The sequence below is a fragment of the Mus caroli genome, unplaced genomic scaffold (assembly GCF_978045245.1).
Source record: "Mus caroli unplaced genomic scaffold, Mus_caroli_1 scaffold_1, whole genome shotgun sequence".
Classification (NCBI taxonomy): Eukaryota; Metazoa; Chordata; class Mammalia; order Rodentia; family Muridae; genus Mus; species Mus caroli.
Window position 1 is genome coordinate 168,846,394 of NW_028227256.1, and position 13,931 is coordinate 168,860,324.

General features: G+C 59.4%; 8 non-coding genes across 8 annotated transcripts; 2 read left to right on the forward strand and 6 right to left on the reverse strand.

Moving 5' to 3' along the window:
* Positions 1 to 260: 260 nt before the first annotated feature.
* Trnae-cuc (transfer RNA glutamic acid (anticodon CUC)) lies at positions 261 to 332 on the reverse strand. The gene has a single exon. It is a non-coding gene; the product is annotated as a tRNA-Glu (tRNA).
* Positions 333 to 809: 477 nt separating this feature from the next.
* Trnag-ucc (transfer RNA glycine (anticodon UCC)) lies at positions 810 to 881 on the reverse strand. The gene has a single exon. It is a non-coding gene; the product is annotated as a tRNA-Gly (tRNA).
* Positions 882 to 1,463: 582 nt separating this feature from the next.
* Trnad-guc (transfer RNA aspartic acid (anticodon GUC)) lies at positions 1,464 to 1,535 on the reverse strand. The gene has a single exon. It is a non-coding gene; the product is annotated as a tRNA-Asp (tRNA).
* A 555-nt stretch (positions 1,536 to 2,090) lies between these two features.
* Trnal-cag (transfer RNA leucine (anticodon CAG)) lies at positions 2,091 to 2,173 on the forward strand. The gene has a single exon. It is a non-coding gene; the product is annotated as a tRNA-Leu (tRNA).
* Positions 2,174 to 7,732: 5,559 nt separating this feature from the next.
* Trnae-cuc (transfer RNA glutamic acid (anticodon CUC)) lies at positions 7,733 to 7,804 on the reverse strand. The gene has a single exon. It is a non-coding gene; the product is annotated as a tRNA-Glu (tRNA).
* A 477-nt stretch (positions 7,805 to 8,281) lies between these two features.
* Trnag-ucc (transfer RNA glycine (anticodon UCC)) lies at positions 8,282 to 8,353 on the reverse strand. Its single transcript has one exon. It is a non-coding gene; the product is annotated as a tRNA-Gly (tRNA).
* A 582-nt stretch (positions 8,354 to 8,935) lies between these two features.
* On the reverse strand, positions 8,936 to 9,007 carry Trnad-guc (transfer RNA aspartic acid (anticodon GUC)). Its single transcript has one exon. It is a non-coding gene; the product is annotated as a tRNA-Asp (tRNA).
* A 555-nt stretch (positions 9,008 to 9,562) lies between these two features.
* Positions 9,563 to 9,645, forward strand: Trnal-cag (transfer RNA leucine (anticodon CAG)). Its single transcript has one exon. It is a non-coding gene; the product is annotated as a tRNA-Leu (tRNA).
* The last annotated feature ends 4,286 nt before the right edge of the window (positions 9,646 to 13,931 follow it).

The following is a 13,931-nucleotide window of genomic DNA, read 5'->3' on the forward strand; positions in this document are numbered from 1 at the left end:
GTGTGTGGGGGGCAGAGAGGCTGGGCCGGAGTGGTAGTGTGGGAAAGGAATGGGCAGCGTGCAGACAGGGAGAGCGTGAAGCGGGAAGACGTCTATGGGGTATCGGGTCGTGGGAGCGCGGGCGCGCGCGCGCGCGTGCCACGGCGCCACGCGCTAATGGTCGAGTTGTGTTGTTGGTGTGCGTTGGTGTTGGGCAAAAGTGAGCGAGGGAGAGGAGCGAGGTTTGGGGAAGTGAGGGTGCAGAGAGGAAGAAGAGAGGCTTCCCTGACCGGGAATCGAACCCGGGCCGCGGCGGTGAGAGCGCCGAATCCTAACCACTAGACCACCAGGGAGCGTCGGCCCGACGGCCCCGGCTACCCACTCCTGGAGACACCCAGACACACAGCCTCTCCGCCACCGTGGCAGACACACTGCTCGCCCGCCTGGCCGACTCGGGCGGGCTACTACAGGCCCGCCCAATGCTTAGTCCCTCCTTAGGAGGCTGGAGTTCGGCCTTGGGCGTTGGGCGTTCCGCAATCCGCGCCTCTACCTGCCCTGCCTCTTGCCCCCACCCACACCTATACCCACACCCCGACACCCACGCCCACCCCCCCACCCTCCCACCCCCCGTCTCTGCGGCCAAACAGGGTGCGACCTCACGGACTAGGCACCTCTGCCCCTGCCTCTTCTCTTCTCTTCCCGCCCGTCCCAACCTAAAAAGGTCTGGCGCTTGGGCTTCGGTCGCTAGCGCAGCCTGGCGACAAGCACAAGCTCAGAGGCGCCTGGCAGGGTCCCCCAGGGCTCGGGACCTTGGCAAAACGTGGGCAGCCTGCGTTGGCCGGGAATCGAACCCGGGTCAACTGCTTGGAAGGCAGCTATGCTCACCACTATACCACCAACGCTGCACCGCTGGGACGGCGCCCACACGACGCCGCCGACTGACAGACTGACTCCGGACAGCGCCCAGCGCCTTCTACCACGACGCCTACCGCTGACTTCCCTCCCTGCGCACGCCCGCGTGGCCCGAACCCCGACCACACCCACGGCTCCGCCGCTCCGCGCTTTTCCTCGCCGTCTCACGCGCGCTTCCCGCTTCGCGCTTAGCGCACTCGCACGCACACGCCTTTCCTCTGGGGCGCTCTCGCCTCCTGCCTGCTGCCAGCCAGCGCCCCCGGGGCCACCACCCAGACAGGCCTGGCACACCGCTCAAGCCCAGAGAGGCGCACGCCGCCCGTTCGGGCACACGCGGAGCCCACCGCGGTTGGGGTTGGGATGGGAGGGCTCGCCAGGGCCGGACGGGGAGCGTGTTGGCAGGCCCCAGGCGCTGGGCGAGCGGCCAGAAAAAGGGTTTGAGAGCTCCGGGGCGGCTTTGCTGGAGGACACCGTGCTGGGCTGGATCGTCTGGGTCTGCGTGTGGGGCTGGGGTTGGGGTGGGAGGGTCAGTACCCCGCGGGCCGCCTGTCTTTCCAAAAAGGACGCTACGTCTCCCCGTCGGGGAATCGAACCCCGGTCTCCCGCGTGACAGGCGGGGATACTCACCACTATACTAACGAGGACAACGCCGACTACCACGCACCGTCGCCCGACCGTCTACGACGACACACACGACCCACAACCTCCGTCTCATCCAACGCCCACCTCTTCTTCTACACTCCACCGCAACCCATAAGCCCCCGGGACCCGGCGACAACAGCAGGACCACGACCCGCAGCCCTGGGGGACCGTGCGGCTGGACCCCTGCCGCCCCGCCGGGCTGGAGACCCGGCCTCTGAGCGCTGACGCCTGGCTGCCGGCATCACTCGCCGACGGCATCACCAGAGGCTGGCGCCACACACCTGGTCCTGCGGGCCTGCCTGCCTGCTGGGCTGCGGGCATCCGGACCGGACCGGGACCCGGAGGGACTCTGGCGCCTGGCAGAGTCTCCACGTCGACGCGCTGGCAACGGGCGAGGCGGAGCAGGCTTGAGTTGGGCGGGCTAGGCCCGCAGCTTGAGCACCCAGACGCGGCCGGCCCCACGCCAGCCCGGGCGCCCCTGCGCGTCGAGTCCGCATGCGGGCGCGCGCGTGGGCGCCGGACGCCTGCCAGGCGAGTGACCTGGAGCCCAAACCGCCGTCAGGATGGCCGAGCGGTCTAAGGCGCTGCGTTCAGGTCGCAGTCTCCCCTGGAGGCGTGGGTTCGAATCCCACTCCTGACAGCCTCGCCTTTTGCCACCCCAACTCCACCGCACCGCACCGCCCCGCACCGCACCCCAACCCACACACCGCATCTCTTGCCTCCATCCTCAACCTCTCCAGCGCCTCCACGCTCCTCGCCTCCCAAACTTGGTGCCACAGATCTGGATCTGTCGGGGTTCACCCCAGGACCTCAGCTCGGGGACCGGACTCTCCTACCCTCTGGCGCGGCCTCCCCTGACCGGTGCATCCATCCATCCATCCATGCATGCATCCTTCCTTCCATGCACGCATCCTTCCATCCACCCACCAACCAATCCAACCAAAACCAACCGTCCGTGAATCCATCCATGTATGCCCCCACCCATCCACGCACCTCTCCATCCATGAATCCACGCATGCATGCACGCACGCATGCCTCCATGAATCCATACATCCATGCATGCATGCATCATTTCCGGCCCAGGCTCTGTCGGGGGGGGGGGGGGGGGGGAGGAGGAAACGTGTGCTAATGGGTCTTGGGTCCTGGCAGGAAGCACAGGCTGAGAGTTCATCAGGTGATGCCTGTAGACAGGGCATGGGTGGTTCAGTGGTAGAATTCTCGCCTGCCACGCGGGAGGCCCGGGTTCGATTCCCGGCCCATGCAGAGTCCAGTCCCTTTTGGTCTTCACGCCCACAGGGACACTTGGCACACACACTCTGGCCTGCAAGCCTCGCCTCTCTTCATTCTCACAACAACTACCTAGAGGCTCCTTCCAATCACTTGACACACTCAGCCTACCCACTCGCCTGCAGCAACAGCAAACACCACCACCACCACCACCACCACCACCTTCTTATGCTTTCCCCTCTCCAATCTCCTCTTCTTCTTCAAGGATTTATATATTTGTTTCCTGCAGGTACACTCTCCCTCTCTTTAGAAACAACAGAAGACACCGCATACACCACATTCATCAGATTCCATTACACACGGTTGGGAGCCACCATGTGCTTGCTGGCAATTCAACTCAGGACCTCTGTAAGAGCAATTGGTGCTCTTACCCACTGAGCCATCTAAACCTGACACCACCTTCACCTACAGGCTCCCTCCCTACAGGGCTGGACATACCCCCTCCTCCTCCTCTGGGATGTGGACTTGGCTAACCAGACAACTCTCTTCTGTGTCTTCATCCTGCTAGAGCCCAACCTCACATCCTTCAGGTCCACTACTCCCTCTCTGCCCAATGGGTGGGGTGTGCTTCTGAGAGTACTCCTGCATGCACACAGACACACACAGGAAAAGGGAGAGGGACAGGGACAGGGACAGGGACAGGGGGAGGGGGAGGGGGAGGGGGAGGGATGGAAGGGGGAGGGAAAAGGGAGGGGGAGGGGGAGGAGAACTGGGAGGGGTTTGGAGAGGGAGAGAGGAGGGAGAGGGGGAGGGAGAGGGAGATGGGCAGGGAGAGAGCAGGGAGAGCTAGAGAGGGGACAGGGGGAGGGAGAGAGGAGGGAGAGGGTGGGAGGGGCAGGGGAGGGGAGGGGGAGAGGGAGGGGCAGGGGGAGAGGAAGGCGAGAGGGAGGGCGTGGGGGAGAGACAGAGACAGAGACGGATGGAGGGAGACACACACAGATATGCAACAAGGGAGACAAACAGACAGTGAAAGATACATACCCACGCATGACTTTGGGAGCACCCACTCAGAGAGAGAGACAGAGGAAGAGAGAGACAGAGAGGAAGAGAGACACACACAAAGACCACATGCAGATAGACAGAGCAAGAGAGAGGGACACACACACACACGCACACACACACATAGCACAGCCATGAGAAGCACAAGTGCCAACAGTTGATTCCATGGTCCTCCATGCCAAGCCCTGCCTCCCTTACAGGTCCCTCAATGACCCTCACTGATGGTCGCACCCAGGGTTGTTACACTGCAACTGCTGCCGCCCCAGCTGTTAATGGGGATGCCTCCGTTGGTCAGGTGTTTGTTTGTTTGTTTGTTTGTTTGTTTGCACCTGCTGCTGCTGGTGATGGTTGTCTAATGGCTGATGCTGTTTCTAATGCTGCTCCTCTTCCTGCTGCTCTTGCTGCTACTGGGTGTGCTGGTCCTGTATGGGGGTCTTGGAAAGAACAGGAGCTGAAGCACCCCAGTCCGTGCCTGGGATCAGGCTGCAGGACCCATGCCTGCCGTGCATCCCCAATCCTCAGCTGCTCTCTGGCATCCATCCCCCCTCATGCCTTCCATCCATCACAGTTTGGCTGGCTCCTGCACATTCTCAAAAGACTGGCTAGCATGAGATGCACACTGGGCACCCATGCAATTGGCACCTGTCTTTTGAGCCTTCAGGAAATAGTCCCAGGGGGGTTGGCTGCAGTATGCTGCCGGCTTGTTAAGCGTGGCTTGTTTCTCAGCTCCAGCTGAGCACCATCAATGATTTGTCCGTGCACGGGCGAGGTCTCACCTTGGTGGATCCGCTCTCCTGCTCACTACTCACGGATGATTCTCCAGCCCCGCCTGATCTGGACCACAGATTCTTGACTCAGAACCCCAAATGGCCCCAGCAGAGTCGATCAGGGACTCCCAAGATGCCCTCTGAGGGTCTGGGGAGGGGGTTGGGATCGATATAAAAACACCTTAGCGAGTCTTGCCTCCCCTCCGTCTTGTCAGCTCCATTGCTCTCCAGACGTCCTTCCAAGCTGCCTGGAAGCATCCAGCTTGAGCCTTTCCAGCCCAGAGCTCAAAGTCCCTCCACCCTCCCCAAAGAGGTACCTGCCAGGTGTGTCCCAGCAATACTCCCCACTCCTGGTACCAATATCTGTCTGAGCTAGAGTTTCTGTTCTTGGGGTCAAACACCATAACCCAAAGCAACCTTGACAAGGAAGTGCTTGTTTCACCTTAATGAAGGCTGGCTCTTCAGAAGTCCCTCCAGGAGGGAAACCCCAGGAAGGAGCACAGAGGAAGGAAGTGATGCAACAGAGGGCTTCTCCCTACAGGCTTGCTCCACCTGTTTTCCTCACAGCTCAGGACTGTCAGTGTTCTGAGCAGAGAAAGAGGGTCACTCCAAGATGGATATGCCAAAGATGCCGCCTTGCAGGCAGCAGAGAAGTCGTGCCTCAGTGACCTAACCCTCCCTGGAATAGCCAGCCACACAACAGCATATTTCTTGATCGCTACACAAAACTCGTTGGATTTCTTCCTTTTCCTTGGCAGAGGAGGCTAAAGCACGTTCCTCCTTGTCACAGAGTCCCTAGCCTTGTGTGTAGAGTTCATGAAGGAAAACAGCAGGTCCCTGCAACTTTTGTCCTTACTGGGTACAGTCATCAGTGTGCTCCTGTGTGTGTGTGTGTGTGTGTGTGTGTGTGTATTAATAGATAGATATAGATATATATGTATACATATCATATGTGGTTATATGTTCATATATGTGGGTATATACAAAAAGTTAATGTGTGTGTGTGAGAGAGTGTATGTTAAATGAAAGGAGAAATCACTACGTATGCTAGAACTGGACACTCATTTGTGACTACTCAGATGACTTTCTTTAATCATGCAAGGCCTTCTGGGTGTGCCAAGACTGTCTTGTGACCCAGAACTGGCTTCAAGGCTGTAAGGCTCCTTCCCCAAAACAACCACTTAGATGAGAGAAGACCATCTCGGTTTTCTGCCAAGATTGTTTCCAAGTCAAAGGATTTTCTGAGAACAAATCTCCCTTCTGTTGTCTACACAAGACACCGTGAAAAACAATGACTTCGCTGTTACCTTTCTTCTAGATTCAGGAGCATACCGGAATTCCACTGCTCCAGACCACCTGCGCAGGGGTGTCAGGTCCTTGCTGCAACTCCCCCATCCCAACACCATCCCAACCTTCAGCGAGCTGCTCCGCAGCCACTCCTGACTGCTCTGGACCCTACCGCACAGACTTTGCCTGCCTTGGAGACGTTTTTCTCAATTCAGCGTCCCTCTTCACAAGTTGAGCTGTCAACTTGACAAACCCCAAGTAGAACAGAACCGACCGTGCATCTTTGCAGGCGGCATGTGCCCCATTCCCACACTCACACCCACCCCAACCCCACGCGCCTGTTGGACACCTGCTAGGGTAGGCTGCCCCACCCCCCGACCCCCTCGCGCACACCCCGGTGTCTGTTTCGCACAGCCTTCTCTCCCTACATGGCTGCCCCGAGGCCTGCCGCACAGTCCCTTCCCGATGCCCTTTCCGACTGGTGCCCCCTGGTGCCCAGGAATCGGCCTTTGGTGGCAGGGATGGGGTGGAGTCGGGTGGGAATAAGCACTGTCTGTGCTGCCCGCAGGATCTGCTGGCACCTCTCACCATGCTACCCATTGAGGTGGAGCACAGTCCTCCGCTCAGCACTCAGGATCGGGCACTGTGCTGGCAGGGTCAGGACGGAGGCGACCGGGCAGGGCACGCATCCGCTGGGCAAAGGTTTCTTTCCCTACTCACATCCGCCACTGTGGCCAGCGACACCAGGATCCCGAGAAACAGTGGCCTTACGACCCCCCGAATATCCTCTGCTCGCCCAAACCGCTCTGGGGGCTTGCGTGGGAAATCGTGGCTCGCCTCGCACCCAATGGCGGTCCCTGTGAAGTCGGGGGGTGGGGGGGGGCGGGAACCACACCATGAGCTTGTGGCTGTGCAGCGGACATCTGCCTCGCAATAACAACTGCCCACTAGAACCCCTTCCAACCCTGCAACCGTCCCTCTCTCCGTGCCACCACCAACACCACCATCACCAAGACCACCACCAGCACCGTATTTCATTCTCCGACATCTCCTATACATAGTCCAAAAACCCAAATATACATAATACACAGAGTTGTGTGTGTGCGCGTGCGTGTGTGTGTGTCTGTATGTGTGTGCATTGATATAGATATAAACCTATACATATCATATATGGTTATATGTTCATATATGTGGGTATATATAAAAGATTAATGCGCGCGCGTTTGTGTGTGTGTGTGTGTGTGTGTGTGTGTGTGAAGTGAATGAAATCGCTACAGATGCTTGAACTGGACGCTCATTTGTGACTATTCGGGAAAGCTGACTGGGCCCATGGGATGCGCGCGATGCATGCTCTGCATGCGATGCAGTTGCTCCATCTGAGGCAGGTGGGGCGGGCTAGCTAGAGGGTTTGTTCCAGACCTAAGAGCAGGCGAGGAGGAGGAGATGGAGTCCTGTTGAGGCTCCATGAGTGACATGAGTGGACGAGTGTTTGTAATCCGGGCGGCGTGTGAAGAAGGTCCGCTTGTGATGGGGGCGGGTGTGTAGTCTTGCTTGGTTCCAGGGTAAGCAACGAGTCTGTAGTGGAGAGGTGCAAATTTGGTGTGTGGGGGGCAGAGAGGCTGGGCCGGAGTGGTAGTGTGGGAAAGGAATGGGCAGCGTGCAGACAGGGAGAGCGTGAAGCGGGAAGACGTCTATGGGGTATCGGGTCGTGGGAGCGCGGGCGCGCGCGCGCGCGTGCCACGGCGCCACGCGCTAATGGTCGAGTTGTGTTGTTGGTGTGCGTTGGTGTTGGGCAAAAGTGAGCGAGGGAGAGGAGCGAGGTTTGGGGAAGTGAGGGTGCAGAGAGGAAGAAGAGAGGCTTCCCTGACCGGGAATCGAACCCGGGCCGCGGCGGTGAGAGCGCCGAATCCTAACCACTAGACCACCAGGGAGCGTCGGCCCGACGGCCCCGGCTACCCACTCCTGGAGACACCCAGACACACAGCCTCTCCGCCACCGTGGCAGACACACTGCTCGCCCGCCTGGCCGACTCGGGCGGGCTACTACAGGCCCGCCCAATGCTTAGTCCCTCCTTAGGAGGCTGGAGTTCGGCCTTGGGCGTTGGGCGTTCCGCAATCCGCGCCTCTACCTGCCCTGCCTCTTGCCCCCACCCACACCTATACCCACACCCCGACACCCACGCCCACCCCCCCACCCTCCCACCCCCCGTCTCTGCGGCCAAACAGGGTGCGACCTCACGGACTAGGCACCTCTGCCCCTGCCTCTTCTCTTCTCTTCCCGCCCGTCCCAACCTAAAAAGGTCTGGCGCTTGGGCTTCGGTCGCTAGCGCAGCCTGGCGACAAGCACAAGCTCAGAGGCGCCTGGCAGGGTCCCCCAGGGCTCGGGACCTTGGCAAAACGTGGGCAGCCTGCGTTGGCCGGGAATCGAACCCGGGTCAACTGCTTGGAAGGCAGCTATGCTCACCACTATACCACCAACGCTGCACCGCTGGGACGGCGCCCACACGACGCCGCCGACTGACAGACTGACTCCGGACAGCGCCCAGCGCCTTCTACCACGACGCCTACCGCTGACTTCCCTCCCTGCGCACGCCCGCGTGGCCCGAACCCCGACCACACCCACGGCTCCGCCGCTCCGCGCTTTTCCTCGCCGTCTCACGCGCGCTTCCCGCTTCGCGCTTAGCGCACTCGCACGCACACGCCTTTCCTCTGGGGCGCTCTCGCCTCCTGCCTGCTGCCAGCCAGCGCCCCCGGGGCCACCACCCAGACAGGCCTGGCACACCGCTCAAGCCCAGAGAGGCGCACGCCGCCCGTTCGGGCACACGCGGAGCCCACCGCGGTTGGGGTTGGGATGGGAGGGCTCGCCAGGGCCGGACGGGGAGCGTGTTGGCAGGCCCCAGGCGCTGGGCGAGCGGCCAGAAAAAGGGTTTGAGAGCTCCGGGGCGGCTTTGCTGGAGGACACCGTGCTGGGCTGGATCGTCTGGGTCTGCGTGTGGGGCTGGGGTTGGGGTGGGAGGGTCAGTACCCCGCGGGCCGCCTGTCTTTCCAAAAAGGACGCTACGTCTCCCCGTCGGGGAATCGAACCCCGGTCTCCCGCGTGACAGGCGGGGATACTCACCACTATACTAACGAGGACAACGCCGACTACCACGCACCGTCGCCCGACCGTCTACGACGACACACACGACCCACAACCTCCGTCTCATCCAACGCCCACCTCTTCTTCTACACTCCACCGCAACCCATAAGCCCCCGGGACCCGGCGACAACAGCAGGACCACGACCCGCAGCCCTGGGGGACCGTGCGGCTGGACCTCTGCCGCCCCGCCGGGCTGGAGACCCGGCCTCTGAGCGCTGACGCCTGGCTGCCGGCATCACTCGCCGACGGCATCACCAGAGGCTGGCGCCACACACCTGGTCCTGCGGGCCTGCCTGCCTGCTGGGCTGCGGGCATCCGGACCGGACCGGGACCCGGAGGGACTCTGGCGCCTGGCAGAGTCTCCACGTCGACGCGCTGGCAACGGGCGAGGCGGAGCAGGCTTGAGTTGGGCGGGCTAGGCCCGCAGCTTGAGCACCCAGACGCGGCCGGCCCCACGCCAGCCCGGGCGCCCCTGCGCGTCGAGTCCGCATGCGGGCGCGCGCGTGGGCGCCGGACGCCTGCCAGGCGAGTGACCTGGAGCCCAAACCGCCGTCAGGATGGCCGAGCGGTCTAAGGCGCTGCGTTCAGGTCGCAGTCTCCCCTGGAGGCGTGGGTTCGAATCCCACTCCTGACAGCCTCGCCTTTTGCCACCCCAACTCCACCGCACCGCACCGCCCCGCACCGCACCCCAACCCACACACCGCATCTCTTGCCTCCATCCTCAACCTCTCCAGCGCCTCCACGCTCCTCGCCTCCCAAACTTGGTGCCACAGATCTGGATCTGTCGGGGTTCACCCCAGGACCTCAGCTCGGGGACCGGACTCTCCTACCCTCTGGCGCGGCCTCCCCTGACCGGTGCATCCATCCATCCATCCATGCATGCATCCTTCCTTCCATGCACGCATCCTTCCATCCACCCACCAACCAATCCAACCAAAACCAACCGTCCGTGAATCCATCCATGTATGCCCCCACCCATCCACGCACCTCTCCATCCATGAATCCACGCATGCATGCACGCACGCATGCCTCCATGAATCCATACATCCATGCATGCATGCATCATTTCCGGCCCAGGCTCTGTCGGGGGGGGGGGGGGGGAGGAGGAAACGTGTGCTAATGGGTCTTGGGTCCTGGCAGGAAGCACAGGCTGAGAGTTCATCAGGTGATGCCTGTAGACAGGGCATGGGTGGTTCAGTGGTAGAATTCTCGCCTGCCACGCGGGAGGCCCGGGTTCGATTCCCGGCCCATGCAGAGTCCAGTCCCTTTTGGTCTTCACGCCCACAGGGACACTTGGCACACACACTCTGGCCTGCAAGCCTCGCCTCTCTTCATTCTCACAACAACTACCTAGAGGCTCCTTCCAATCACTTGACACACTCAGCCTACCCACTCGCCTGCAGCAACAGCAAACACCACCACCACCACCACCACCACCACCTTCTTATGCTTTCCCCTCTCCAATCTCCTCTTCTTCTTCAAGGATTTATATATTTGTTTCCTGCAGGTACACTCTCCCTCTCTTTAGAAACAACAGAAGACACCGCATACACCACATTCATCAGATTCCATTACACACGGTTGGGAGCCACCATGTGCTTGCTGGCAATTCAACTCAGGACCTCTGTAAGAGCAATTGGTGCTCTTACCCACTGAGCCATCTAAACCTGACACCACCTTCACCTACAGGCTCCCTCCCTACAGGGCTGGACATACCCCCTCCTCCTCCTCTGGGATGTGGACTTGGCTAACCAGACAACTCTCTTCTGTGTCTTCATCCTGCTAGAGCCCAACCTCACATCCTTCAGGTCCACTACTCCCTCTCTGCCCAATGGGTGGGGTGTGCTTCTGAGAGTACTCCTGCATGCACAGAGACACACACAGGAAAGGGAGAGGGACAGGGACAGGGACAGGGGGAGGGGGAGGGGGAGGGGGAAGGGGAGGGGAGGGGGAGGGAGCGGGAGAGGGAGAGGGGGAGGGATGGAAGGGGGAGGGAAAAGGGAGGGGGAGGGGGAGGAGAACTGGGAGGTGTTTGGAGAGGGAGAGAGGAGGGAGAGGGGGAGGGAGAGGGAGATGGGCAGGGAGAGAGCAGGGAGAGCTAGAGAGGGGACAGGGGGAGGGAGAGAGGAGGGAGAGGGTGGGAGGGGCAGGGGAGGGGAGGGGGAGAGGGAGGGGCAGGGGGAGAGGAAGGCGAGAGGGAGGGCGTGGGGGAGAGACAGAGACAGAGACGGATGGAGGGAGACACACACAGATATGCAACAAGGGAGACAAACAGACAGTGAAAGATACATACCCACGCATGACTTTGGGAGCACCCACTCAGAGAGAGAGACAGAGGAAGAGAGAGACAGAGAGGAAGAGAGACACACACAAAGACCACATGCAGATAGACAGACAGAGCAAGAGAGAGGGACACACACACACGCACACACACACATAGCACAGCCATGAGAAGCACAAGTGCCAACAGTTGATTCCATGGTCCTCCATGCCAAGCCCTGCCTCCCTTACAGGTCCCTCAATGACCCTCACTGATGGTCGCACCCAGGGTTGTTACACTGCAACTGCTGCCGCCCCAGCTGTTAATGGGGATGCCTCGGTTGGTCAGGTGTTTGTTTGTTTGTTTTTTTGTTTGTTTGTTTGTTTGCACCTGCTGCTGCTGGTGATGGTTGTCTAATGGCTGATGCTGTTTCTAATGCTGCTCCTCTTCCTGCTGCTCTTGCTGCTACTGGGTGTGCTGGTCCTGTATGGGGGTCTTGGAAAGAACAGGAGCTGAAGCACCCCAGTCCATGCCTGGGATCAGGCTGCAGGACCCATGCCTGCCGTGCATCCCCAATCCTCAGCTGCTCTCTGGCATCCATCCCCCCTCATGCCTTCCATCCATCACAGTTTGGCTGGCTCCTGCACATTCTCAAAAGACTGGCTAGCATGAGATGCACACTGGGCACCCATGCAATTGGCACCTGTCTTTTGAGCCTTCAGGAAATAGTCCCAGGGGGGTTGGCTGCAGTATGCTGCCGGCTTGTTAAGCGTGGCTTGTTTCTCAGCTCCAGCTGAGCACCATCAATGATTTGTCCGTGCACGGGCGAGGTCTCACCTTGGTGGATCCGCTCTCCTGCTCACTACTCACGGATGATTCTCCAGCCCCGCCTGATCTGGACCACAGATTCTTGACTCAGAACCCCAAATGGCCCCAGCAGAGTCGATCAGGGACTCCCAAGATGCCCTCTGAGGGTCTGGGGAGGGGGTTGGGATCGATATAAAAACACCTTAGCGAGTCTTGCCTCCCCTCCGTCTTGTCAGCTCCATTGCTCTCCAGACGTCCTTCCAAGCTGCCTGGAAGCATCCAGCTTGAGCCTTTCCAGCCCAGAGCTCAAAGTCCCTCCACCCTCCCCAAAGAGGTACCTGCCAGGTGTGTCCCAGCAATACTCCCCACTCCTGGTACCAATATCTGTCTGAGCTAGAGTTTCTGTTCTTGGGGTCAAACACCATAACCCAAAGCAACCTTGACAAGGAAGTGCTTGTTTCACCTTAATGAAGGCTGGCTCTTCAGAAGTCCCTCCAGGAGGGAAACCCCAGGAAGGAGCACAGAGGAAGGAAGTGATGCAACAGAGGGCTTCTCCCTACAGGCTTGCTCCACCTGTTTTCCTCACAGCTCAGGACTGTCAGTGTTCTGAGCAGAGAAAGAGGGTCACTCCAAGATGGATATGCCAAAGATGCCGCCTTGCAGGCAGCAGAGAAGTCGTGCCTCAGTGACCTAACCCTCCCTGGAATAGCCAGCCACACAACAGCATATTTCTTGATCGCTACACAAAACTCGTTGGATTTCTTCCTTTTCCTTGGCAGAGGAGGCTAAAGCACGTTCCTCCTTGTCACAGAGTCCCTAGCCTTGTGTGTAGAGTTCATGAAGGAAAACAGCAGGTCCCTGCAACTTTTGTCCTTACTGGGTACAGTCATCAGTGTGCTCCTGTGTGTGTGTGTGTGTGTGTGTGTGTGTGTGTGTGTATTAATAGATAGATATAGATATATATGTATACATATCATATGTGGTTATATGTTCATATATGTGGGTATATACAAAAAGTTAATGTGTGTGTGTGAGAGAGTGTATGTTAAATGAAAGGAGAAATCACTACGTATGCTAGAACTGGACACTCATTTGTGACTACTCAGATGACTTTCTTTAATCATGCAAGGCCTTCTGGGTGTGCCAAGACTGTCTTGTGACCCAGAACTGGCTTCAAGGCTGTAAGGCTCCTTCCCCAAAACAACCACTTAGATGAGAGAAGACCATCTCGGTTTTCTGCCAAGATTGTTTCCAAGTCAAAGGATTTTCTGAGAACAAATCTCCCTTCTGTTGTCTACACAAGACACCGTGAAAAACAATGACTTCGCTGTTACCTTTCTTCTAGATTCAGGAGCATACCGGAATTCCACTGCTCCAGACCACCTGCGCAGGGGTGTCAGGTCCTTGCTGCAACTCCCCCATCCCAACACCATCCCAACCTTCAGCGAGCTGCTCCGCAGCCACTCCTGACTGCTCTGGACCCTACCGCACAGACTTTGCCTGCCTTGGAGACGTTTTTCTCAATTCAGCGTCCCTCTTCACAAGTTGAGCTGTCAACTTGACAAACCCCAAGTAGAACAGAACCGACCGTGCATCTTTGCAGGCGGCATGTGCCCCATTCCCACACTCACACCCACCCCAACCCCACGCGCCTGTTGGACACCTGCTAGGGTAGGCTGCCCCACCCCCCGACCCCCTCGCGCACACCCCGGTGTCTGTTTCGCACAGCCTTCTCTCCCTACATGGCTGCCCCGAGGCCTGCCGCACAGTCCCTTCCCGATGCCCTTTCCGACTGGTGCCCCCTGGTGCCCAGGAATCGGCCTTTGGTGGCAGGGATGGGGTGGAGTCGGGTG